The 27,901-nt window shown below is 45.4% G+C and overlaps 1 long non-coding RNA gene across 1 annotated transcript; it reads right to left on the bottom strand.

Moving 5' to 3' along the window:
• Positions 1-355: 355 nt before the first annotated feature.
• LOC120101812 (uncharacterized) lies at positions 356-27,514 on the bottom strand. The gene is made up of 3 exons (XR_005502799.2): positions 27,201-27,514; positions 16,257-16,422; positions 356-1,095 (listed from the first exon to the last, which is right to left on the bottom strand). It is a non-coding gene; the product is annotated as an uncharacterized LOC120101812 (long non-coding RNA).
• Between the last annotated feature and the right edge of the window lie 387 nt (positions 27,515-27,901).

The raw sequence follows: 27,901 nt of genomic DNA, 5'->3' as shown, positions 1-27,901 counted from the left end.
ATGCATCTTGACTACATTAATAATGTCGTCGGTACCTCGGCGAGTGGCCCTGTTAGGGCCAGCCTGTGTATATAATCACATTCTGTCTTTGGCATTCGTGGAGAGGGAAACTGAGTCACGGAGTGCCAAATAATATCCTTTACAGCAAGAGGGGAGCTGACCTCGATGCCCCTTGTTAGCCGCTAGGGGCAGCAGGCTCCGTGCTCACCTCTTACTTGTTCCTGTCCTGCTGGGGACCCTGTGGGGAGACTCACAGACCCCCATCTAAGCTCAACAAACCACTCTAACAGGCGAAAGAGGGAATGACCAAGGTCTGGTTGCTTTGTGAAATTCTATGTATACACAAGGCATTAGGAATATTAGCGAGAGAGCTGTCACGTTAATAGAGGTCCATCCAGCATTTGCTCCTGCTCTGAGTCTGTTTATCCACTTGACATTCAGCCACAAACCTGGCTTAATTGGAGGTGCTTGGTGGCATAGACAATGGGGATTTTTTCCAAAGGTCATTGAGTTCATGCCAAGCTGGTTGTCAACATGACTTACTTAGACAGCTGGAGTCAACTCCCCTAGCCTTGTCTTCACCCCTCGGTGTCTGGTTAATATCTGTTTTCACATATTCACGACCAAATTTGCAGTTGCAGATATGAGCGGGGACAAGGGTTGAGCACAGATAGGTATCTGGAAACTTCTTTCTGACCGTAGCCTACGCCTATCTGAAGAACAAGGGTGACAGAGCCAATCTTTAGAGTTGAAGAGAGATTAAATTAAGAAGAGTCCTCTGATTTCCCAGAGGTGATGAATCAACGCACTCCCTTCCCAGGCTCTCGGGGTTTGTGTAGCTGCCGTTTGCACGCTGCTTCCAGTCCAGAGCGCTTTGCTATATGTTGGGGAGAGCTCGGCCAGTCAGAATCTGGGATTGATTTTTCTTTCTGCCAAGTGAGAAGTTTCTTTGCAAGAAAGTGATTATTTTCTAGCCGTCGTACAGTCAGTAATTAGAGCTGCTGTGGCTGCATCGGCTCCTACTGACTGGAAGGCGGTACAGAAGAGACCGTATGAACATGCTTTTTCTTAGGACCTTGGAGAATGTTCCAACACCTGAATGGAGGGAAAGAAGCAAAGAAAACAATCATATTTATGGGTAACTTGCTATCAATAAATAAGCATATTCGAAGTATTGATTAAGACCACGCGGAGGAAACGGCTGCACTGTTGACTCGTTGGGAAGTATTCCGCATAGGCCAAAGCGTAGGTGCTGCTTCTGTTTTAGTATCTGCACTTTGCATATTATCAAAGAGGACTGAATCCGGGTTCTTCTGGAGGAGGAGCCAGTGCTCTTAACCACTGAGCCACCTCTCCAGCACTTTCATTTTGCTTTTAAGGTATGGTAGTTGTACATATTTGTGGAGTTCAAAATGATGTTTGGTTGCTGGTTCCCACACACCACTGCCTGGAACTTCAGTTCCAAGGTATCTGATGCTCTCTTATGTTCTCAGCAGCCACTGACACTTCAGAATACACACAGATGTAACACACACACACACACACACAAACACACACACACATGTGCACACACAGACACACACATGTGCACACACACATACACACACAAACACACACACCACACACACACGTGTGCACACACACAGACACACACATGTGCACACATGCCCCCCCCCCAAGCTTGTCGTTTGCTACAGTGTGCTAATGCAGGTGACTGGAGGACACAGTGTTAAGTGACACAAGCCGGGCACAGGCAATTACAAAGCCCTGTGCTGAAGGTGTTCCATTCCCTAACCACATCACATGATAAAGACCTGTGCTTAGCCAGTGATGTCATCTGAGTGATTTGAATGGCTCAGGGAGCACATAGGATATATGATCTAAGTGGTTTGGTCCCATTTAATCCTAGGACTTCTGTTGCCATCTACTACAAAGCCTTTTTATTTTATTTTTTCTGCCCTGGATGTTTCTATCTGGGGCCTGAAATTAAAACCAGCAAAGTAGAGGGTAGAGTGGAAAGACGGAGATTAGAGATGACAGTGTCTCCGTCTGTTGGTCCACTCCAGCCCCTTAATGCTCTTCTCTCTGGACTCTTAAATTACACAGAGCAAGGCTCACAATTTTAATTCCCAGGTCTGCATCAGCCAAGGTGGGAGAGGCAGCAAGGGTGCAAGTGAGCTGCCCGATCTTATCTGCGCCCTTGCGTTGCACTGCCTGGTCGTTTATGAGCCATGAGACCTGGGGCCAGGTCCTTGGTCGGTCAGCGTGTTCCATTCATTGTATGACACGAAGATTCTTTTGCTTGTTTCTGTAGAACACATGCTCTGTTTTTTAAAACTATGTTTTAATTAAGATAGAATTATACCACTTCCCCCATCCTCCCTCCAACCTCTTCCAATCCCCCCACAGTGATGTTGATAGCCTCTCTTTCTTTATTATTGTTACATACATACATACATACAAACATATATACACGTACACATATATATGTGTATATAGACATATAGACCCTCCAAATGCATTTTTGTTATTGTGTGTAAGTGGAACACAGTTTTTGAAGCTTTTCTTCCACCATGTTGAATGTGGTGGAAACCAGTGATTCCAGGAAAGATTCCTGAGGAACAGCACAGTGGAGCGCATCCATGTCTGTCACCAGGGAGAAGTATGGTGCCAACCCCTGTAATCTCCCGATCTAGGGTGGAGAAGAGAAACAAATAGAAACAAGAGAGACCACAGGTGTGGACCCAGCTCTGCGCTGTCCCGGAAATACAGGGCTGAGATAGCATCGATACCCTGTCTCATTTCTTTTCAATTTGCAGGAAATCTAATATTTATTTGTAAATGCAACCAGGATGTTTAAAAGTTTCCAAACTGGGTCCTCCAGAAGATGCATGTGAGCTTCTGGTAAGAGGAAGGAGGAAACTCTTGTTGACGCTTTCTCAGCCAACAATGTCCTGGTGTGTGTTTTGAGAAGTGACACCTATATGGTCCCCAGACAACGCGAAGATCACACATGGTCTCCATTGAGCTGAGGGCCAAACCAATCCATGCCTTAAACTATTGTCCTCTGAGATGGTGAAGCATGTTCCTGAGATGGACAATTATTAGTTCACTAGTGAAGGATGTATTGTGAGCCCGCTCCTCCACACGCTTCTAAAATCACAGACACTCTGTCTTTCAATTGAAATTGCTCAGGAAAGGAGGATTTAGATATGTGGAGTTAGGTACTTCCCCCCGTCCTGTTTCCTCTTCCCCGTCTTGCCTTCTCTCTCCTTCTTTCTGTTCCTTCCCCTCCCCTTCCCTCTCCTTCCCTTTCCCATTTTCCCCTTCTCCCGGCCTCCTCTCTTTCTCTTTCTTCTTTGTTGACTCTTGGTGACTTCCTAGTAAGAAGGCTTTAGAACTGTGGATTGGCTTCTCAATGAACATTTGCTGAATGAGGGAACAGACAACTTTTCTGTAGACAAAGTCACTAGAGTCCTCCTCTACAAAGGCCAGGTAATTAAGAAGGGCAGCTTAAAATACAAACATCAGCACCTGTGTAGCAGAGTGCATTCAGTAAGGTCTTGCTTTCGTCTTGTAGATCTGGGTCAAAATTCTGCTCACTCAGTAATCTAGACACTGAGTGGTTTTGATCAAGTCACCAAAAAATCCCGGCCTCAGTCAGCAAAGTATAAAGTGTGGCTGTTGTAACTTGTGTCAGGCTTAAAAGACTGGAGTTATGGAAGCCCAGGAAATTAACGCATGAACACACCCACACACACACACACACACACACACACACACACACACACACGAGCACACCTAGGACACGCTGACCTTTCAAGCTGGCATCCCATATCTAGAGCTTTTCCGTACATAATTTGCATTCAACACTAGTTAAAAATAATATTTTAATTTTAAAAGGTGTATTTATATTTGCATGTACACATATGTGTATGTCTGCGTGAATATCTGTGCATGTATGTGTGTGCAGTGACCTGAGAGCAGAGAAGGATGTTGGATTCCCTGGGACTGGAGTTATAGGTCAATTGTGAGCTATCCAAAGTGGGTGCTGGCAACCAAATTCAACTCCACTTCAAGAGCGGCAAGTGCTCTTAACTGCCGAGCCATTTCTCCAGCTCCATATTTTACTTCTTAAAAAGAACCGAGCAGGTGTCAGAATAAGGAGCGTGCTTAAAGTCTAAGCGTTTGATGAGAAATGCTTTTTCATTTTATGAACCGAGGCATGTTTCTAAGCGGCCATATGCATTTCTGTGTGGGTAGCACACAGATTTTTAAGGGGCCTAAACAGGAAAAGAAAAAAAGCAGGCAAGGATTTTGTATTTCACTTCTGATGAATTACTAAAGTAAGTTTTCTGAGGGATCAGAACACCCTCGCCTCTCATTGGGAGATAATCTTCATTTGCTTATAAACAGTTTTTAACTTCAGCGAACACAAGTGCACATTATCTAAAGGAAATTCTCATCACAGTTCATATTCCTTCTCTATAACCTGTTTCCCCCTAAAGATTATAGCTTGTCTTCTGTGTAATCATACCTCCGTAACATCACCTCTTATGACTGCACAATGCTCTCCTGTGTAGATTAACTATAATTTACTTTTTAAGATGTACCTGTCGTTGAAAACCTAGGTACCAAAGTTTAACAATTAAAAAAAAAGAACAGGGCTGTGAAGTCAGAGAATGCATTCTTCCATTCCCAGACTATCTGGGAACCTGACATACATTCTTACCCCTTTAAATGTGGGCTTTCCTCTGGTTCATACAGAAGGCTGGGGTTTGATCACTTTTACACCATAGACAAGTTTGTTTTTGTTTTTGTTTTTGTTTTGTCTTGTTTTCAATTAAGAGAGGAAAAGTGTTTTTAAAACTTGGGTACATTTGTTAGCACGGAGAGTGGCCCTCATGGCGGCTGTTCCTTATTGTTTAAAGTTATCGTAGATATCATTACAGTAGCTCAAAATGTGTCAGACACACAGACAGCATGTGTGGGAGTGAAATGCTTCCCCATGGCCGGAATAATAGCCAGTGTGGTCAAGCGCCTGCCATTTTGAAGTTCTGGAGACAGCATCCAGGGAGAATCCTCCTCTAGATTCTTCTAACCCCCATGCTCTCCTGTTTCCCCAAGTGAGGCACCTTGGCAGCATGCCCTGACTCCTAAGCCTGCCTGTTTCCATGCCATCTCACTCTCTTCAGAGATACCCAGTCTGCAGCACACATCACACTGATCTTTGCATCAAACTCTCTCCGTGGAAATGTCTGGTACAGCTCGTGTGTCTCTCCTGGTGTTCTGACACCTGTACTTCTCTCACGCAGGGGCCAGTCTGTATCCACTCCTGAGGAAAGTGACCTCAGTACCACCCCCTGATCTACTGGCCATGCCTAATATTGTATACTTCTCACGCTGTGTTTTGTAGACTCTTGTCCAGGTTTTATTTTATCATATGATTCACACACTCTTCCCTTAAGATGTGATTATAAACTACCCATTGTGTGGGTAATGTGTGGTGGGGTTGGGGCATATTTGCATGTGGGGAGCAGAGCTCTCCTCTCTGGAGTTGTTCTTCTCCGTCCATCTTGACATAGGTCTTGGGGATTGAACTCCAGTCAGGTCTGGGCAACAACTATTCCATCTCACTGGCCCTGTGTACTTGAGGTCAACCCATTTCAGAGCCATGCATTTATCTGATAAAGAAACTTTATATCATTTATGCAAACGGATGGAAGATATTTGCTAGCATGTGTTATTTGTGTCACACTGAGGTAACACTTGGAGCCATGTGTGCACTCTTTATTTTAAACTCCGGGCTTCATTGATGAGTTGGCCAAGAGGGAAAAGAGAGCTGGGATCACTGAGAGAATTTGCTCAAAGACCCAGGAAATCCTTCCCATTGAGCCAATGACAACATTCCCTGCAAGATTCAGGTTATATCACCTCTTGAAAGTACCGTTAGATTGCAGAAGTTCATGGTGATGAAATAACCAATAAAACATTCTCAATATGTGGTTGATCTTAGAAAAAGAAGGCAAATCAATACCGGTCTGAAATATAATATGTTAATAAAGATTAATGACCAGAGTGCACTCTGTTGCCTAGAATCTCTTTCTGTTTTAACTGGATGAGTGCTCTTTTCCTTAGAGAGACAAACAAATGAATTTGGAAAAAAAATTCCCCCAAGAGAGAGTACCCAGAATTCTCCTTAGACTTTACCCCTGCATTGTCCTATTTGTAATGGTCTTGCATGCAAAGCAGATTTCTTATGTGTTTTCTATGAATTGCTCTTTAAAGTGTTTAGACGAATGGGTGTCCAAGTTTTCTTTAATTGTCAACGTAATATATCCCAGAGTCATTTGGGAGGATGGTGCAACTGAGGGATTGCCTAGATCAGGTTAGCCTGTAGGTATGTCTGTGGGGAGAAGGTTGTCTTAGTTATTAGTTGATATAGGAGGGCTTCGCCCACTGTGGGCAACACCATTCCCTAGGCGGGTGGTTGCTATATTTAAATAAAAGAGAGCTGAGTGATTATAAGTCAGTAGTGAGAAAGAAGCATCCCCCATGATCCCTGCTGACTCTCCAGGCCTATCAAGTGAGATCTGCAGTAGAGGTTATGCTATGTGGAAGAGCAAGCAAGCTGCCTTCATGTTCCTCCGGTCTTTCTTCCCTCTGTGATGGACTGAGACCTGGAGGCTGCAACGAGCCCTTTCTTTCCCTAAGTTGCTTTTGGTAGACGTAATTTATCATAGCCATGGCAATGAAGCTAGAACAGGATCCCATGAATATTTCCTGGAAGACCTCTAAAAGGACATCCTTCATGCTGGTCGGTAATAGATTACCTTGTGTAGAGAATGGTTTTTCAATTCTAAACATAGTCTTTGAAAATTAAGCTGAATTTGGTTAGGCAGAGAGGAATTGAAAGTTTCAGGAAATCGATGTGTAATGAGTCAAACATGGTGATTCTCCTGGTTCATAATCCCAATCCTTGGGAGACTGAAGCAGGAGGATCGTAAGTTCAAGGCCAGCATGAACTACATAGGGAGATCCTGTCTCAAAAACCATCAAACAGCAAACCAACCAACCACCATCACCGCCAACAACGAAAAACCAAAGTCAAATGAGTCCGGGTCCTTGAGCTAATGAAATAAAGAATGAGTTGGGGGGTTGAAGAGTGGAAAGTTCTGTCCCAGAGGCTCCCTAGGGGGCTGCTGAAGCTAATCATGATGGCACACTGGGCCACATCCAACATGGACGTTCTAAGCAATTGTTCTAAGGCCAGATTATCTTCCCTGTTGTGATAAAATACCCAGCAAAGCAATTTAAGGGAGAGATGCTGGGTCTGATGCACAGTTTCCAGTTACAGACCACCGCGGCAGGGAAGTGGCAAGGGATGGGAAACCAGTAGTCACATCACGACTGCAATTAAGAACAGAACAGTCAGTCTGTTCATGCACACCAGTTTAACTTGTGCTCTCTCTTGCAACACGCGCTAAACACAGGGAAACGATGCCACCCAAATTCAGTTTGCGTGTTGCAACTTCAGTTCATCAAAATAAGAAAATATCTCACAGGGATAGCCGGAGCCAGCGCGATCTAGGCAGTCCCTCACTGACACTTCCCAAGGGATTCTATACTGTGTCAAGTTTACGAATAAAAGTAACCTTCACAGATATGACACTGGGACTTTCCACACCATCTATTTATTTATCGGGGATTAGCATCAGAGAAGATCCCGCATGCTGTCAGAAGTAGGAGCTATTCACGACAGTTTTTACAGGAAAGATGTCAGAAACGTTGCCTACCTCTCTGGCTTGTTTCTTCACTTAGATCTTGTAAAGAGGGGCAGGGTGATTGGAGCGACGGTGCAGTGAGAGGAATGGTGGTCAAGTCCATTCCTCTTCCCCACTGTGGTGCTTTGAATAAGAATAGCCACCATGGCCTCGGTCTTTGAATGCTTGACCACAAGGAGTAGCACTATTAGGAGGTGTGGCCTTAATGGTGGAGGTGTGGTCTTGTTAGAGGAAGTTTGTCATTGTGGACTTTTGAGGTCTTAAATACTCAAGTTATGCCCAGTGCGAAACAAATTCAATCTCTTCCTGGCTGCCTTTGGATGAAAATACAGAACTCTCAACTCCTTCTCCAGCACCATATCTGCCCTTGATGATAACGGACTGAACCTCTGAAACAGTAAGCCAACCCCAATTAAATGTTTTCCTTTATAAGAGTTGCCTTGGTCATGGTGTCTGCTTATAGCAATGGAAACCCTACCTATGATGCCCATACTTAGTGAGTGTTGCTCTAAGAAGAGTTGTGAAGCTCTGGAATGGCTTGGGCTTCCTCACAGCTGGGAGGCAGGGCAGTGTGGTGTAGTAGGTTGTTTCTGTCTGTCTCTTCTCTCCGCACCCGGATACATCTGATTATCTAAGAAGCCGGGGTTGACTGCCTCCTTAATAAGAAAGGAGGAGGAGGCAAATGCTTGTGAGTCTATTTTAAAGGGACAAGAAGCAAGAGAGAAGTCAGGTTGAGAAAATGATTTTGTCGGTTCCTGTTCAACACTTGGTTATATGTGCATGAGTGGGTTTAGTCCCCACGTGGGTCGGACGAAGGTTTTGACTCTACTAAGGTAAAGAAACTGTGGGTTGGCGGTATTAAGTGACTTTTCTCAGCACGGTTGATGGGAATGGAGCCACGGTCTGAACCGAGATGGGAAATGACCACAGCTGTGTTCTTCCCGTGCATGAGTGTGTAGCACGTAGCGGCTGCGGAAGGGCTTCGCCTAAAATGTGGATATGAATACCAGCCAGAGAGCCATGACATTTCTCTCTACAATCAGTGATTAATCACATAGCTAAGGGGCTCTCTGAGCAGGCTGAGATGGCTTCAGAGACGAGGTGGTGACATGTGGCTAGCTACCCTTATTTATGCAAAGAGCTGTCTTTGGGATTGTCGTGATGTTCAAAACACGGGGAATAGGACTAAAGAGTGGGCCTCATCTCGGCTGGCAGCTTGCGTTAGAGGAGCTTTACTGGGTATCGCTGTTGAGCAGACGCTATTTACAGAATTTAATATGCTGTGTACTGAGCATATTAGCTTTATTTTAGGAAGTGTGAACAAAGCTGTAAGCCCAAAGACAAGGGCTGATACCAGAGGCAGGCAGATCTGCACAAATGAGCTGACAGGCCAGGAAGGACAGAGCCTTTTTGTCTGGCTTCTAAATTTTGCCTTCTTGTCAAATTCCTGCCGCTGTGGCTCGAGATATCACCTACGAGGCAGAACGCAGAGAGAAATGAACATAGAGATATTCTTTTGATAGCCCGGATCCCATAAGACGTGAGAAACCATTCACATTTCCCCACCAGCAATGCTGGTCACACAACTGGGTCTGCAGGACGCATTCATCAGTAGCTTGTCAGCACATTGCTTGACGCTTAATGTCACCACTAAAGAATCTGGTTTGGGAAGAAAGGCAATCCCAAATTCTAAAGCATATTTTACGAATTATTTTCAGATATCATCAAAAACACAAAGGCACCCCTGTAGGTTTTTTTCCTGGCACTATTTTATTTTTAATAGACTCCCAGAATTATAAAACCACACCAGATTTGTGAGTTTCCATGTTAGAAGTGCACAGAGCATCTCTCAATGGAACGTTGTTAGCCAACGGAATGGATTTATGAGGAAGCAGGGCAAGTCGTTGGAAGGTCACGCCTATCAATTTAAATTCTTCTGCAAAAGCAGCACATTTCTGTCCACACGTGGTGACACTGGGGCAATTGGGAAAATTTATGTATGTTGTTTCTGAGGGTGTACGTCCCATATGGGCACTGAGTCATATACACCTTCCTTATGTACCTTAGATGACGAGTTGACCATATATGGAAGTTTTGCTCTGCTGCTGCAGACTGAAGGACGCTGATGCTTGGAACTACTTAGGAATACACCTGGACTTTGGCGTGCACATGGGCGGAATCTCAAGTACACTGAGCAAGGGAAGATGCTTCACTCTCACACTGCGTTGGCGCCTTGAGAGAAATGAACTTTGCAACGACTGAAGAGGCTACTCGAAGTGGCAGAGGGTCCTGTGTGCATATAATGGAGGAGACTCGCTAACCTTAACTTCTCCTAGCACTCTACCTTTTGTTTCTGCAGCAAGTCAGATGGATGGACTAGTAAGCAGGTCCAAGGCAACTGACTGAACAGCTTTGGTTTGTGACTCTTTTGTGCACCCACACCTCGTGCTAGGAGCTGAGATTGCTTTGGTCAATAGCCCTGAGGAACCAGCAGCTGATGGCAGCACATCCTTCTGTTTGTTTCTTGCATCTCTGTCACCATAGATTTAAGCCCCGACTCAACCATTCCCCTGTGAAGTGTAGAGACATAAAGAAGGCTGACCCAGACCTGAATATTCCTTAGTATGATAGACTGAGGCACGGGGGGGGGGGGCGGGGGACAAAACACAGACAATAGTAACAATGTCTCAGTTGCCTTTAAGGCGCATTCATGGCGGTGTGTATTGTATAGTTCTAAAAAGCCAATAAATGTGGTTGCGGGTGCATGTGGTCGGTAGGGTGGTGTGGGTGGCCATTCCACCAGTAACTAATTTATACATTTTTAGCTCATAATTGTTTTTATTGATGCTTCCACTTGGGGTCAAGAGAGGAATGTTCTGCTCTGTGGAGGTTGAGGGGACATTCTCCCTTTGAATGGTAAAGCGCCTTTTCATACTTAGCAGACATGGGTCTGAATAGGAGCATCCAGCATCTTCAGGCCTCTGTCCTGAACCGAAAAGAGCAACAACTCTCCAGGAACACTCCAGGCCTTCAGCGCCATTTTTGTACTGCCGTGTCATCCAGCCTATCAGCCTGTCAGCTTCTGAGTTCTCAGCTTCTACACTGAGAAGACGGCTATTGTCTGACTACTCAGCCCCTGTTATATAAGGCAACACAACAAATGCCCCATCACGCAATATATTCATTCCTTCTGAGAACCCCACCTGATAGAGATGGTAAATTTCATACGTGTTTTACAACAGCGTTGATCTCCTTCTTGGATCTGGATGAGTGAAAACCGGGACTGCCTGGTGGTGCAGCCAGATGGTTTCACCCTCATTGCTTTTAAAACTATTGGCAGAAGGTCGCAGGCCGTTGTCCTGTCCATGCTCCAAATTAATTTTGGCACGTACTTGAGGTGCTGCACGCTGACCTCTTGAAGGTTCTCCTGCTCTTCCGGTCCTGCCAGCCAAATAAAGAGTGACGTAACAGGATGGATATTTTATGACTGAGATGCCATAGCCGTGGAACATGAATAGGTACTTGACTTTTACTGTATTGAGCTCTGTAATGCCAGCCCGTGTCACCTTGTTTCAGGTGACAGGTTCAAAGCGGATGTAGTGGATGGCGCTGACTGTCTGGCAGGGAAGGAGAGGATATATTAAAGTCGGAGGCATTTGCAGCAAGGAGGGACGCCAGGGATTGAGTGAAAGCATCGGCAGATAATTAAGAAAAGGCTGTGCCTACCGACTCCTGAAAGGGGATGTGCCTGAGGTCCCAGCCTTAGTTTGTATGACACACTACAGCTTCCATCTAGAGGGAGCCTCCACCTCAGTCAGCAGAAGGGAAGCCATTGCCGGAAGCCAACATTATGTCATCAGGAGGTGTGTCTAGGATTCCTCTTCGTCAATATTTTCTGATTTGGTGCTATGGAAATGCAGAGGCACCCAGGAAGGTCTGCAGATGCATTACGGAACAGTGTTTTACATCTTAATATTTATGAAGTTCATGTGCACAGTATAGAAACAAGGCATGTTGCCCCAGAATGTGGAGATCCAGGATCCACTCAGGTTTTTTTTGGTTCTTTTTTTCGGAGCTGGGGACCGAACCCAGGGCCTTGCGCTTGCTAGGCAAGCGCTCTACCACTGAGCTAAATCCCCAACCCCCAGGATCCACTCTGAATTTCTTCTCTCGTCGAATGGCTTTGGGCAAGTACCTCACAGACTTGGATCCTCTCTCTTCTTACCTGTGTCCTTAGACCAGCCACCGAGCATCACCCAGGGGCTAGTTAGAGGTTGAGAGTCCAGTCACAGCCCCTCAACTGACTGACGGGGCTGGAATTTATACTGTGGTCAGCTCTTCCAATGAACTGAATTTCGAGAAGCATCGATGGCCCTCACATTTCTCTCAGTTGTTAATGACCTTCACGATCTGTTAGATAGACACGTAGAGCTACTCCATCAACTCACTTTAATATGCAGTCATGAGTTGAAAACTAGCCAGAGGTGTTAGATACCAAGTACAGAATATGGAAGCCCCAAATGTACTCTGGGGTAAACTGACCTGTAGGGCTGGCTGTGGTTGGGGTCTCACCGGATGCTGTTAATTGTAACACTTGGGGCTGTGCGTTGCAAGTGTCTGTGGACTTTTTTATGGCACAGCGGCTGAATGCCAAAGGCCAGACTCCTAAGAGGACCAGGTGGATACTGCCCTTTAAACATCCAAAGCCTCACAGGCCACACAGATGCAACCCCGAGGAAATTACAGATTGCAGCACTCCATAGATAGGCAGCAAATTTCACCAGGAACATGCAGACAGGGACGGCTTGGCGGGAGTTGGGGGAGTATCTTCAGAAGACCCGGACTGTACCAACCATTTATAAATTGGTCAACCCCCAGCTAATCAGGTGGTCTCTATCAGACTTGTAGTAAAAACTGAATAATCTCCACAGTCATATTTCTCTCAGTGTGAGATCAACGGAACCAGAGGCTGTGGGAAATGAGATAAATACCCAAGTAGGAAGAGGAGTGAACTCCATTTAATATTCTCTCTAAAGCTCACGTAAGCTCATGCCAGTGATATTAAGGAGAGATTCACCTTAGAAAATACAATTATCCTTCCGTCACCCCACACTCAGGAACTGTGAGAAGCATGGACCCCCCCACTTCGTAAAAGGAACACTGGAACACCACTTTCTAAAGCTGAGCTTCGAATCGGCACAGAATGATGGGCGTGGCATATAACTGTGGGCGTGGTAAGAAGGGTGGGCGTGACACAGAGTGGTGGGCATGGCAAGAAGGGTGGGTGTGGCACAGAGTGGTGGGCGTGGCAAGAAGGATGGGTGCGCTGAAGGAGCTCAGAGAACAGATTTTATGATTCCCCCTCTTGCTATCCAGCCCTTTCTTCCTTGGCTGAACATTCCTGAGGTCTCTCCTTTTCACACCATGTGGGCTCTATCCTTCCTTCTCATGTTCATGTTTTTAGACTGTGTTCATCTCTATGCTCTTTCTTGGTAAAGTTTACCAGTCGTGTGACTTCAAAGGCCAACTTAGCTGTAAGGAACCATCTGCCCTAAACCTTATTTGGGGAGGGGTAGTGAACCTAGCAGACCCTAACAAGGGTTCTGTGTTTTCAGTTTATCTCTAACTGAACCGAAGCTGACTTAGAGCACCCTGGAAAATGGGCCATTTCTGTATCTCTTTCAGGGACCACTTCGCAGCTCCACAGATCATGCGGCTGACAGATACTTGCTATGGAATGCTAATATCCCCACAGTTGAAGACCTAATTAGTCTGCTAGGGAGACACATATCCTGGTTCAATTAAATTATACAGCTTGGCCAAAGAACAATTACTTATTTTGTAATAGGTTCAGAATTATGTCTGCAAAGTATATTAATTGAGGGATGACGTTAAAGACGGGCCAAGCTAGACTGCTCTGTGTGTTGTCTCCTGATGGGTGGTGGGGTTACTGAACATGCTGATGTGATCGAAGACCTCCTCATGTGCCTTTAATGCTGTACACACAATTGGCAAACATTTATAAAGGGAGGGGGGAGATTTATGGTCTCAGTCTGTATAAAGTTGAAACTGGACAAAACCTCAGTTCCCGTAGCTGAGAGAGGACATGGTGACATGGAGCAGCCTAGGTTTACGGCGCTCTTGGAGTGTGTATTTAGCAACTGGGAAGAGGGTTATGTGCAGTAGCTGGGAAGGAGCTGGGGCTTGGGTTGGACAGACTGAGCTCTGTAACGGACGGAGCACTCTGTCGCCAGAGTAAGTGACTTTTCTGACCAAGACTATCTTCCATGTCTTTGAGAAGGAAGTAGACACGTCTGCCTCGTAAGAGTCTCTGAGAGCTTAAGCAATGCCAGTCATTGAAGCTCTGAGTGGCTGGGGAGCTGGCTCAGAGGGTAAGAGGTGCACGAGCATGAGGACTTGAGTCCAGATCTCCAGTGCCCACTTCCAAAGCTGAGTGTGGCTGCATTTGCCTGTAATCTGAGCACTGTGGGGGCGAAGAGAACTAGGGTTGCTGGTTGCTGATCTAGCTCCAGGTTCAGTGAGAGACACTGTTTTTAAAGAAACCAGATGAAGAGTGTTAGAACAAAACGTGCAATATCCTCTTCTGGCCTCTGTGTGCATGCGTCAATGGCTGCACTCCCTTGCAGAAATGCATGCACACACAGATAGGCACACACACAGACACGCAACTCACACAGACAGACACACAGACACATATGGACACATACACACACAGGCATGCACACAGACAGATAAACACAGACACACAAAAACAGACTTGCACACACAAACACATATGCACACATAGACACACAGACACACAGAAACAGACATGCACACTCAGACACAGACATGCACACTTAGCCACATACAGTCACAACACAGACAGACAGATACACACAGACAGACTCTGACACAAACACACATGCAGACAAGGACATAGACACAGACATAGACACACGTACAGACATGCACAGACACAGACACATACAGGCACAGAGAGACACAGATACAGACATGCACACAGACATAGACATGCACTGAAACATACATACACAGACACATATACAGATATGCACACAAACACACAGAAACAGACATGCACAGACACAAACCCAGATGACACACACACACAGAGACACAGATATAGACACATACACACGCAAACACACACACACACACACACACACACACACACACACACACACACACACACACAGAGCCTCCTGAGGAGATATCTGTTTCTCAATCAGATCAGTCCTGGCTGTCTCATTTCTAATGATGAGTAAGAAGTTGCTTCTGACACACGTATGTTGAAGACCTCATTCAAACCCTCTGCAAATCCATCTATTTCTCAGCTAAACCTTGGCTAATGCCAATTGGAAGGCTGTGAGTCCAGTTATGTCATTTCCCCTATACTTTACTTAAACAAATTGGAAGCTTTTGATCTTCTAATCTCTACTCTAAGGAAAGCACGCGCTTTCTAAGATCAGCAGGGAAGCCACACATTAATAAGATAAATGTGACAGGAGGTAGTCCTCTGTGATTTCAGAGCATAAATAGTGGCTCATTTTCTTAAAAATGGCCTGCAGTTGCTTGGCCAAGCTGAAGTGAACTGGGCGCTACAATGTTCAAGCGGCAAATAAATTGGCTGTTTTCAACTCTATTGATTAAGCTCACAAAAGTCATTGTTGGTACCTAAGCTGACTATTTTCTTATAGAGAAACCAAATTTAAATACATTCCTCATTAACCGATAAGCTGTGGAATTATTCTAAACAACGCAGGCTGAGCTTCTGATCGGTTTTTAAGCTGCATTTCTCCAAATACAGACATGCACACAGACCCAGACATGTACTGAAACACACAGACACAGACACAGATACAGACGTGCACGCAGACACACAGACACAGACCTGCACAGACACAAACACAGAAGACACACACAGAGACACAGATATAGACATGCATACACACACACACACTCACTCACACACACACACACACACTCAAAACTCTAACCACTTGCTGACATTTTGAAAAAAATTAATATTGCTAGTTTACTTTTATTCAATGTTTGTCTGTTTGTTTACTATTTTGTCTGTCTTACAGCCAGTGTAAAGAATACCTTTAGTGATTTGTCTAAAACTTTCCATAAAATGGAAGTTAAAAAAAATGGTCACTGGAAACCTAGGTCAGTGGTTAAGGTCTCTCCTTGCTCTTCCTGAGGACCTGGGTGTGATTCCCAGCATCCTCATGGTAAAGTACAACCATCTGAAATTCCAAGGGATCAAATCCCCTCCTCAGGTCTCCACAGATACTGTATTCACGTGCTGTACACATGCATACTCAGGCAAAGCACCAATGCACGCAAAACGAAGGGAAATACATCTTTACAATTTTCAACAAAGCTTTGCAGGTATGGCTTAGCGTGAGCAGGGTTTTTAGCGTGCACGGGGTCGTTAGCACTAACCTTGACGTCTTGAACCACTCTTTACCACTCCTCGCTCTATTACAATGTGGCTGGAGACCTGTCATCTTCAGGGACTGTCCCGTTCAGTGTGACATAGTTATGGACAACTCTGGTGCCTCTACTCAATGCCGTTGGACCTCTTCTCTTGCTTTTGATATCCAAACTTCTGTGTAGAGACCAGAGGAGGTAAAATACCTGTGTCCCATTACCACTAAGTCAGTTATTTTAATATATCTTTAAATGAACTAACAAAGTAGAGTCTAGAGTAGGTAGGGGATAGGCAATCAAAAAGAAAAGAAATATGGAGAAGTCTCATGAAACCCCACCAGCTCCTAAGCTAATTTTGCTTTAAAGGAGAGTTTAGACAGAGATAACCCCTATAGTTGTCCAATGGCATTCCCAAAAAGTCATACGTTATAAAAGAAAAATCTAAGTGCCAGTCACAAGTTAACAACCTAGGAGTCATGGGTCAACAATGCCCTAGAGGCTTGAAAAAATGAAGCATAGCTCCTGGTTGCCGTCTGGCTCTAGATAGTAAGACCCAGCTCCTGAAGATATCACACACTTCAGAACTACGGCTCGCTTCCAGAGTGCTGCGAGGTGCTCTATGGGCTGCTTTGGAGGAAACACATCAGTGGCCTTACCCAGCACTGAAGCTACAGGAACACACACCTGACAGACAAGGTGTGCCCACTGGTGCAACAGCAGCAAGACGGGTTACGGGTAACACATTGTTTTCTTGACTGGCTTCGAGACAAACTCCACAAGAGAGAATGCACGGTGGGTGCCAGAAAGAGGGTCTAAACCTGGGGAAGCCATAGGCTTCAGGGGAAAACCATTGTTGTTTTGTGAATTGGCCATGATATCAAACTACCTTCTGCGTATTTATGTTTATATACACGGATTTGTGCTACTTTCAACCTTGGTCAGAGAAGCTTCTTATTACAGAGGGTAGCTGGGGCATTAAACAATTAAAGAAAAAAAAAAGATGCACCGTCCCTCACTAACTCCGGCTACTCTCTGGCCCCTTGCGGTCTCACTGCCTCCATGGCTATTCTCATGCAGTGACTGCCCATCGCGAGGTTAACAGTCACAGATCCCTGTAACCTGGTAAAATCAAAACTCCAGAGCCTTGTAATTTATCAGTCAGATTTATATCAGTAAACTCTCAACCCACAGAACGCCCAAACAAAGAACTCAGAGCCAATTGATACTGATATAAGCTGCCCACTCTGATAGGACAAATCGTCCTGTAATTATCCATCCTTTATATGATATTCATAGCTACCTGTGGCTATTTAAAGCCACAGAGACCTGGGTCATCCTTCTCTTCCTCCGTCTTCTTTCCTATGTACTCTCTGTCCTGTCTCTAAAATTCTCAGCCCTCCTTTCTTTTTCACTGCCCAGTCACAGGCTCTGGCCTTACCTTGTGCCTGCCCTCACCTGCATACAGACATCGACCCACAGGTAGTAGGTTAGGAAGAGTTTCATAGCTGTTCAAAGTGATTGAATAATTCACTGAGAGAGCTCAGCAGTAGACGGAGGATGTATAGTGACCTTCAGGAGACTTCCGGGAAGAGAGGTCAGGAAGAACATAAGAGCCACAGGAGGAGGAGGAGGAGGAGGAGGAGGAGGAGGAAGAGGAGGAGGAGGGGAGGAGGAAGAGGAGGAGGAGGAGGAGGAGGAGGAGGAGGAGGAGGGGAGGAGGAGGAGGACTGTGCAATGTTGGTCTCTGGATTTGCCTGACTTTGCTGCTGTCCACATGAACACGAAGCAGCTGTGGTTCTCTGCCCATAATCTGCACAAGATCAGGTCAGCTAAAAGTCCATCTCAGAGTGGAGAGGGGGTTCACAGGGCCCGCCTGTAGCTGGGGTGTGGATGGAAGTGAGAGATGCTAAAGAAGTAAGTCGCTTTTCTTGGTGGGGTCATGGCCATTGGCAGTTTGCCCAGCGGACGACTCCCCTCCCATGAGCATGTACACGGTGCTAATTGGACTCAGTAGGTAATAGAATAAAGAAATAAAAAACAATCAATTAACAGGAAGTAAATGAGAGAGAGAGAGAGAGAGAGAGAGAGAGAGAGAGAGAGAGAGGTGTGGGTTCCAGAGGAAGATGGAGGGAGGGAGGGAGTAGGTCTCACCAAGATACATTGCATGCATGAATGAAGTTTTCGACCAATAATATTACAGGGGAAAAAAAAGAAGAAGAAGAAATCTGCAGGCTTTTGTTATCTGATGGATTCCGGGAGGAAAACAGAGTTTAGTACTGGGGATTGCTTCTACTTCATTTTTAAATCTCACTGCCTTTCTCTGTGTCCTCATCTTCACATAGTATGGTCATTTTTTTTGTTGTTGCCGATAATTTAAAATTTCCCATGGATTAAAAAGTTAAAAGCAATAGCATGGTTTATCCGGGCAGGTTTGTCCTTTGCTGAGAAATAGGTGGATAAAATTTATTGATTTTCAATAAAAGTCATACATTTATAAAGTGCCCGGCATTTGAGAAAATGGTCATAAAAATCTGAATCCCAGCCGCAGTACAATGAACAGGTAATAAGGTTTGAGTCCTGTGATAAAAGGGGAGTGAAATACGCTGCTGGAATCTGTATTAGCCATTCGGGCTCCAGAGCCGGTGAGGCCAAAGAGGGAGATGGAAAGACGGTAAAAGCCTACCCGGCCAGTGTAAAAATAATTGTATTCTGTGGCTCGTGTTTCTTTCTATTTAATCCTCTTTCCTCATTGGGACCTGCAGTCAGAGGCCCTCGCGCTTAATGCGCTCCGTGCTTTGACGCGTCCATTCTTCAAGGAATGTGGCAGAGGGCTCTGGCACTTTCTGCTTAGAGTCAGAAACCCAGAAAACAATAAATGTTTATGGAAGGCAGTAAAATTTTAGGGCTCAATTCACAACTAATGTTAAACACATGTAGTCCTTCTGCAACTCAGGAGTAGCTAGAGTCCTGGGCTTGGCTGGGATTTGTGCCTTAAACCAAGCTGAGAAGAAATAGGAATTTCTTCTCTCCGATGACTGACAGCTCCATTGTCAGGTGATTCCTGTTGGAGGAAGCCTCCTGAGCCTGAATGCTTTATAGCACTTCCTAATTTGTGTTTGCCTTAGAAATTCTAGTCAGGGCTTCTGTAGTTTGCCAGCTCTCCTGACGACAACTCCGGCAGTGTTGTCTGAGATCTGAAACTCTCCAAGGAGTTCTAGATTTTGATAGTAAGTTACCTCCTAACGCATCTATGAGGTAATAATTAGGCAGGATGTGCCAGTCCCATACTGGAAAGAACTTGTTTCTTTGTGGTCGTTCTATTACTCAGTTAATACAGGGGACTGGGTCAGGTGGCCTACACCATCTCAGATACTCAGTGACGGAGGCAGGAGAATTGCAAGTTCAAGGTTTGCTTGAGCTACAGAATGAGCTCAAGGTCAAGCAATAGCAACTTAGTGAGAACTTTCCCGGAAGTGAAACGTGAGAGGAGATCTGGTGGCATAGCAGTTGCCTAGGGTGCAGGATCGCAGGATCTGGGTTCAATATCCAAGACCTAAGAAAGAGGATGATGAAGAGGAGGAGGGGGGAGGAGGAGGAAGAGGAAGAGGAGGGAGGGAGATAAAGAGGGGGAGAGGGAGGGTTAGGATGGGGAGTGGGAGGACAGCAAAGAAGAAGAAGGAGGAGGAGGAGGAGGAGGAGAAGGAGAAGGGGAAAGAGAAGAAAAAGAAGAAGAAGAAGAAAAGAGAAAAAGAAGAAGGAGAAGAAGAAAAGAGAAAAAGAAGAAGGAGAAGAAGAAAAGAGAAAAAGAAGAAGAAGAAACAGTATTGGAATCATCATTTATCCCATTCTGACCCTTGATTTTATGTCTCTGACCTGTTCCCTCCCCAGCCATCCTTCCTCCAAGAACTGAGCCAAAGGTCCAGCTGTGTCTCCTCACCCCTCTTGTCGCCTCCCTCCCTGAGGCAACCTCATGTCTCCCAGATGATGCCTGTGCTCTCTGCTCCAACTCCTTCCTTAGACAATACATTATCTCTACAGCATACAATGATCAGTGAGGAACAGACACCCAACAGGATGAGGGCAGACCACAGACAGCCACCACATCGGCTCTTCAGAAGAATCCCATCTTTTCTAGAAGGAAAACCAACTGCTGCTGGGTTCTAAGACTTCCACATTTAGCTTTCTCCCCCAAATTCAATTTCTCAAATTCTCTTCTTGCCTAGTCCTTCTCAGATTCAAACACTTTCTACTTTTCTCGGTGTTGAGGCTTCGGCGCCATCTCAGGGCTTACGTCCGTGTCTGCCTGACATGACCACCGAGAAGAAAGCACCGTGTGGCCTCTCAAACACTCATGTTCTGTCTTCAGAGCACTTTGGAGCAGCTGCCTCTTGTCATCTGTAGGCCTGGACTCTTCTCTAGTCTAATGCCATTTAGACAACTGCCTAAATGTGGAGCTAGGCCTGATGTGCAGCCCAGAACCCCAGTTCTGGGCAGGGGGCTCAATATAGGAGACAGCCTGGATTAGAGAGCAAGTTCAAGGCCAGCCTGGGGGACTTCAGTGATATATGTTTCAGAAAAAGAAATTAAAAATGGTCGAATTTTTGTTAGTGATAGAGTACATGTAATACACACACACACATATATATATACACATGTGTGTATGTATGTATGTATGTGTGTGTATGTGTGTGTATGTGTGTATGTGTGTGTATATGTGTGTGTATGTATGTGTGTGTAGGTGTGTGTATATGTGTGTATGTGTGTGTGAAGGTGTGTGTATGTTGTTATGTATGTGTGTGTATGTGTGTGTGAAGGTGTGTGTATGTTGTTATGTATGTGTGTGTGTATGTGTGTATGTGTGTGTGTGTGTGTGTGTGTGTGTGTGTGTGTGTGTGTGTATACTGCCATGGAGCACTAGATTCATTCCTTGATAAAAGAGGGAGTTGGGGGTAGGGAGAGGAAGAGAAGAGGAGGAAGGGAAAGAGTAGACAAAGGCTATTGTAAACCAGCGAACGGCCAGGGATGTGGCCCAGTTGGTAGAGAGCTGCCCAGCATGCATGAAGCCCTGGTTCTATCCCTAGTGTTACATGAAACATCCCTAGTGTGCATGTCTATGATCTGGTGCGTGACAGGTAGTGGCAAGAAGACCAGAAGTTCAAGGTCATTCTCGATCCTCCCCATACCCCCCCCACACACACATGGACACAAAAGAGGGGAGAAAAGAGAAAGCACGATAGAACTTGGATGTCAGAAAAATTACAGTCTTGACCTTCTGTAGAGTGACTGAGACTGAGGCTACTTCCTCCTCTGGCTGGAGGAGCTCCTCCCTGGAGCCTGCCTCTCATGGTGAGGTTAGTTTTCTATGAAGGAGAAAATCTCCTTCATAAGCCCTTAAAGGTCTTCAAGTGTTTTCCGTTTGATGGTTTGGGCTGAGCTCTAATCACCGAAGTCCCCAGGGCTGGAGGAGTGGAACTGAGCCCCACAGTTGGCCTTCCCCAGTTCAGCACAGCCCTGGAGTGGAGGGAGTTTGCACTTGCAGAGAGGGAGGAGGGCTGCCAAAAAGGCCAGGGCTCCTGGTACTCTGTGGCAACAGGATTCTAGAGTCCGGAAAGCCAACATCTCACTGAGCTTAGGGTCCATTAAAGGACTATAAAGCCAACCACTTCAAAGACCACAATTTTAAGTCAAAATCAAATTCATGAATACAATGGATAACAGTCTTGTGTCTAGGATCCCGGCCTGTGAGGTTTACCATGGTGAGTCTTGTTTCTATTTGGTAAGGGTGACCAGAATTTATGCCATGTGTGGCCAGGCTCTTGGTTTCTTATTCAAGGATGGAATAAAAATGTACACAGATTTAAAGTACCAAGGCATTTTAGTAAGCAAAACAACCTTACAGACCAGAGGGAAACAGTGTCCAGACTGACACAGGCACAGCTATCAGAGGCTCCAGCTACTCCTCCATAGGATTCAGGGGGAGGAGTTTGGTTACTAGGGGCGTAATTTGGACGATTTTCTCTTGTTGACTGGCAGGTTTGACTTAAGGGGAATTTTTCTCACTGCACGTGTCTCTTCCCAAAATGCATCTGGCTTTAATCACATACACACTGTTTAGCATATGAAGAAGAGGGTAAAAAGGAGACATTTCCTAAAAGTTCTCTTGGAGGACACTTTAACTCGTGCATGCCCCCCAAACGCACTCTGGGCCAGTTCGAGTGACTGCTTTTAATTGCTGGGTTGTGTATGCTCAGCCCAAGACAAGTGTAGGTCTTATGCCTGTCTGCCACAGGGACACTCTCTCCATATCGGTCAAGATCAGCATCGTGTAAGACCTTTGATTGTGGCGGAGGTGGGTGGGTGCAGGAATGGGCCATCCCGTGTCTTCTGTGTTGATTGGCAGTATCTTTAGACTCTGTGTACTAGATGCAGGAGCAACTTTCATTCAAGTCACTATAGTGAGAAGTGCTCCAGACATTAACATCTATTCCCTTGGGGAGCAGGATTCCTGTTGTGAAGAAGAACTTCTTTAAACCAGTTCACATTGTTCACAGCAAACAAAAACCCTAAGAAAATTATCACCATTCCCCTATCTTCCTAAGGAGCCCTGTGTTAGAGGCTGGACCAAATTCTCTCTTTTGTGCTTCTGGACAACATCTCCCGGGAGAAAGAAAGGAAACTGGCTACAGCCAGAGTTTTAAATCTTGCAGAGGAAACAACTCAACTTAGCATGCAAAAAGGGTTTTTTTTTAAAGGAAAATGTTTGAATGCTGCCAATTTCCATCAATTACAGTGTAATAGTGTAATTGACCTTCTATTAACTTCCAAGGGAGATAATAACTAGGAGGTAAATTTAGTTTGTTGTGGAAAATTCTCAAAAGACACACTTAACCAAGGTAGTCAACCTAAATGGCTGTATCATTCTTAACATAAAGAGTAAGGTAGAGATTTTCTTGCTATTACTTAATGGCCATGCTGTCCAGTTTCCATGAGTGAGAAAATAGCTCTAGCATTTGCAGAGGGAATCTAGCCGTTCCTTGACTGGGGGTGGGAATGAAATGATACTCTAGCCATAGAATAGACTTCTTTAGATAAAATGGTGACTCAGACTCTGGTGCATCATTTATTCTAAAGAAGTCTAATTCCGTTAGGCAGAATGGTCCATAGAAGGCACCCTGGGAGAGGGTTGTTTACAAGAGTACGGTGACTGGGTGCAGCAAACATACAAAGCAAACCTGGATTTTCTGAGTGGGCGCATTCATACGTAATAGACATAAGGGTAGGGGATGGTATGTGCAGAAGACTGAGGTTCTCTTGAAGGAAGAAAGAAGCAAATCTTGGGGATAAGCAGATCTCTGCCATGACCTTGGCCCTAATGATCTTGGCAGTTCGGACCTAATGATTGAAGGACTTCAGGAAGGTTCGGAGGATGTGTTCAGAGGCAGCAGGTCAGAAATAGAAGACTCTGGGTCAAGGAGACAAGAGCGCACATGTCCATGCTGGGCTCTAGCTTAGAAGCCGGAAGTGGAACCTGCTAGGCTAGAGTCTGGTTCTGCCCTGCTTCCCTTTGTCCTGAGGCTGAGTCCTCATGCCCCGGCCACTGGTTGGTGTGGGAAGTGGCAGGACCTCCTCCCCGTTCCCCTTCTCTGCTCCCTGACCAGGAGCTGAGGTGTGTCTTCAGCGATGATGGACTCACCTTGTTGGACTGCCGCACAGGGGCCCTGCAACATTGGGTCTACTGACCAGGACCTCCAGAACACGGGACAATGTTAGACTCATCATTTTCAGTTATTGTCTTGAGGTGACACTTCTCGAGTGCATAATATCGTCCCTTTTAGTTTTTGAGATTATAACTGCATAATTTCTCCCTTCTCTTTCCTCCCTCCAAATACTTCTGTGTACCCCTCTCTGATCTCTCAATGATCCAGGTCCTCTTTAGCCATCAATTGTTATATATATGTGTGTGTGTGAGTGTGTGTGTGTGTGTATAATTGTTATATATATGTATGTATATGTATTCCTAAATATAACCTGCTTAATCTATATAATGTTACTTGTATGTATGTTTTGAGGGAGGGTCATTTGGTATTAGAGGGAGGAAAGGGAAATGAGAAATGATGTTACTGTATTATAATTTAAAAATAATTAAGAAAATAAAAGAAGTAGTTACAAATCGTTACTTTTTATTTTTTTAGTTTTATGGATATGCCTGTGTTTCTGCGTTGGGGGGCTGGGTCTGTGCATGCCAGCGCAGCGCCTGTGAAAACCCACAGAGCTGGAGTTACTGGTGGCTCAGGTGCTCCAGGAAACAAACTTGGGTTCTCACCAAGAGCAGAGTCTCTTCACCTTGAGTCCTCTCCCCAACTCCTGCTTCCTGTCTACGATGGTGGTGTCATGGTAAGGACAGTAGCTCCAGGTTGTCCGAGGGAGTTTCAAACTCTTCTTTTATTCTAATTCTTTCTTTTTTAGTTCTTGGAAGCCACTCTACAAAATGTCTCGTCCAAGCAACCCCCTCGCAATACCTCGGCAAAAGGTGGTGTCCTGTGGTATCATCTTGACATGTGGTTTGTCCAAATCTTACTGAGTCTTCTCTTAAAAGACTCATTTACAGATATGTCTTATTATTTTTAATTATGTGTACGTCTGCGTTGGGTCATACGCACATGGGTGTGGTTGCCCAAAAGAATGCAGAACAGGGCATAGGATCCCTGGGACTGAGTAACACTCTGAGCCCTTGAATGTGGGTGCCGCGAACAAAACTCAGGTCCTCTGGAAGTTCAGCAAGGTGCTCATAAGTGCCGAGACATCTCTACCCCATTAATGGTTATTAATATATTAGAAGTGACATAAACTTCATTAATTTCTTCTATTTGGTAATTAAATTATTCAGGTGGTCCCTTGTGTTTAAATGATTTCAGTGTCAACCTTCAAGCTTCACATGAACTCATGAATTTTAGCTGACTACCGTACACACCTAAGATTTTAAAAATATATATATATTATTGAAGAAAGAAGCGAACATGCTAGAATCCAAGTTTTGCCTAACTGAGAGAATTTCCATCTTCACAAAAGCGTCACATTTTCTTTTCATAGGCAAATCACACACAGGATGCAAGTGGCTCCGTCATTGTCGGCTTAAAATAACTGACAGTACAAAAGCCCGAACGTGCATGGTTGGTTTGCGCTTTCTGAGCTGACAGGCCTTACTGCTCTTGGAGACCAGGGCTGTCTCTGCTTGGTGCTTGTCACGTTCTCCAACGCCAGTCAGCTCTTTTTTATGCATAGTAGGTATTATTGATTTATGTCAATAACTTTCCCAGAAAACGTTGTGTAAATACTTTTGACATTGATTCTGAGTACCAGGTCAGCGCTGCCGGCCGGCATCCAGGACAAAGGAAGAGGAAATCCACTCGGAGAGCCTTTGGCCTCTATGGTGTGGGCGAACCGTCTCTCTGGGTGGGATTTCCCAGTCCCAGATCTCCATTCCTCTATCCCTCATGACTTCACGACAAGTCTAGACCAGTGTGGACGCCGGTTGGGCTAGCCATAGGTTAGTAACGCTCAAGTCTCAGAAACACACATAAAAGTGATGTATCCAGCCCGAGGCTGTGGGTTGGGTTTGGTAACTTCCTAGAGTACTGTTCTGGGTGTGATCCGATGTAGACGGCTTCTTGCACCTCGTTCATTCCTCACTGTAAGAAGAGTTCCTAGCATGCAGTCTGCTTGGATCTCCCAGGCTGGGTGGTGCTAACAGGCCAGGGATGCAACCCTCCATGCTTTTACCCCAGAGAACGTTGGAGTTGCCCTGCTGTGGCTCCATTCTTTCTAATTCTTCCAATTGTTTTCCCCTGGAGAAACCTCAAAACTTCTTACCTTCTGATGCTTTTGTTAAGTTTCCATTCTCTGAAGGGTCTTTCCTACATCGGCTTCCTAAGTTACTTTTAATTACCTAGATTAATTTTACATATTGGGGGATACCCATGCGGGCCTTCCCCTTCTCAGAGGAGAAGAGGAGGGGTGAATGGGGGGAGGACCCATGTGAAGGGGTGTAGGGAGGAGAGGGGTGGTGCTAAATAATAAAAAGACAAAAAATTTAAAAAAATTATATCCTAATTTTTTTATGTATTAGTATGGGGGCTGTGGGAGATGCCTGAATGCTTGCAAACAGTGTGTGCGGATCACACGCAGTGCCGTCAGCCCCCATCTCCCTCTCCTGTCCCTTCTCCTTCCGGGTGTGCACTTTAGGCACTCAGTAGAGAAGTACGGGCTCCTGCTTTCACTCCAGCTGTTTCCCAGCACCCCCTAAAGAACACCTAAATACATCTCTCCAGACATTCCTTTCCAGATCAGTTATGAATTGATGGAGTTGTAGTTTTTTCTGACTTTTTTGTCCTTGTCCCTAATTCTCAAAGTCTGTGTCTTCTATCTGGTTGAGTGGGGCAGGTTTGGTCTCCTGTCTCCCGTGCTTTTCCTGGGGACTCCAACTTGCCTTTGAACTCCCTCGATCACACAAAGTTGCCTAAGCCTTTGTGCCTCCCCCTTCTCGATCTATCCGCAGGGCGCCTATAGACATTCAAATAAGACTTCTGAAGATCCGCATCAGATGAAAAATGCTCTTTCACTGGAGGATTACAAATCGCTAACCCCTTGCCATCCATCGATTCAATTTGGAAGGTGGAATAAAGAGTGGGGGCTCATCAAGAATAAAATGAAGACCGAGTGCCCAATCCGCTCTTGTGACTTCCACTTTGCGCCTTCCGTTTTACCGGAAGCTCAACTTCACAAGAGTCGAAGATGGAAGAAAAAAACGTAGGAATTGATCTTGAGTGCGGAAATCAGACAAGTATCTAGAGACTTTCTGTGACAGTGGCGTGTGGCCTGTAACAAGCTCCCGCTTTTCATGCCCCTAAATGCAGGCTAGAGGGGACAATTCCTGCTTATTTGCCTTAAAACACTGACCTGGGGTTGCGAGGCTGACGGCCATGTTGGAAGCGCAGCCTGTGGTCCAGCTTTGAAAAGGAAGTGGCAGTGTGCAGAGTAACGGCAAAGCAGGCTGTTGGCAGGCATGGAAAAGGTCGAAGGTGTTTCAAGGAGTGTCTGTGAAGTACAGTAGAGGCTGGCCACAAGGAGAGGGGGAAGGCAACCTGGAGCAGAGGAGTTCTACTGCCTGTGGAAAAGCAGTTACCTATTTAGCGGGAAGAGAGTAAGGTGCCCCGCCCGCGGGGTTTGGCAAGCTAGCCTGCTCTAGAAAACCCAAAGTGGTGTGTTAAGTCAGAGCATCGCCACGTACATACAGAAGCAAAGACCGCTAACGGACGTCCAGCTTCGAAGACATTTATTTTAAATTGAGCTTAATTGGTAACAATGAATGGTTCACAGCCTGTATGGCTGGGGTGTATTCTGACCTCCTTACACCCAGAACTCTCCAGGCATTTTCCTTCCTCGGCTTGGCAGTGTCCCCGAACTCACCCCAAGGTGGCCCTAACTCTCTGCTGCCTCCCTTGTGACAGTTGTCCAAGGCACACCCTTATTAGTGACGTTTTCTGTCTCTGTCCTCTCTTGGGATGGCCAACCAGAGCTTGCTTTTATTCCATGTCTTGTTGGGTTTTTGTTTGTTTGTTGTTTTACTGTGTGTGTGTGTGTGTGTGTGTGTGTGTGTG

The sequence above is a fragment of the Rattus norvegicus genome, chromosome 3, assembly GCF_036323735.1.
Source record: "Rattus norvegicus strain BN/NHsdMcwi chromosome 3, GRCr8, whole genome shotgun sequence".
NCBI classification, from domain to species: domain Eukaryota; kingdom Metazoa; phylum Chordata; class Mammalia; order Rodentia; family Muridae; genus Rattus; species Rattus norvegicus.
This window is presented reverse-complemented; position numbering and strand designations above follow the sequence as displayed.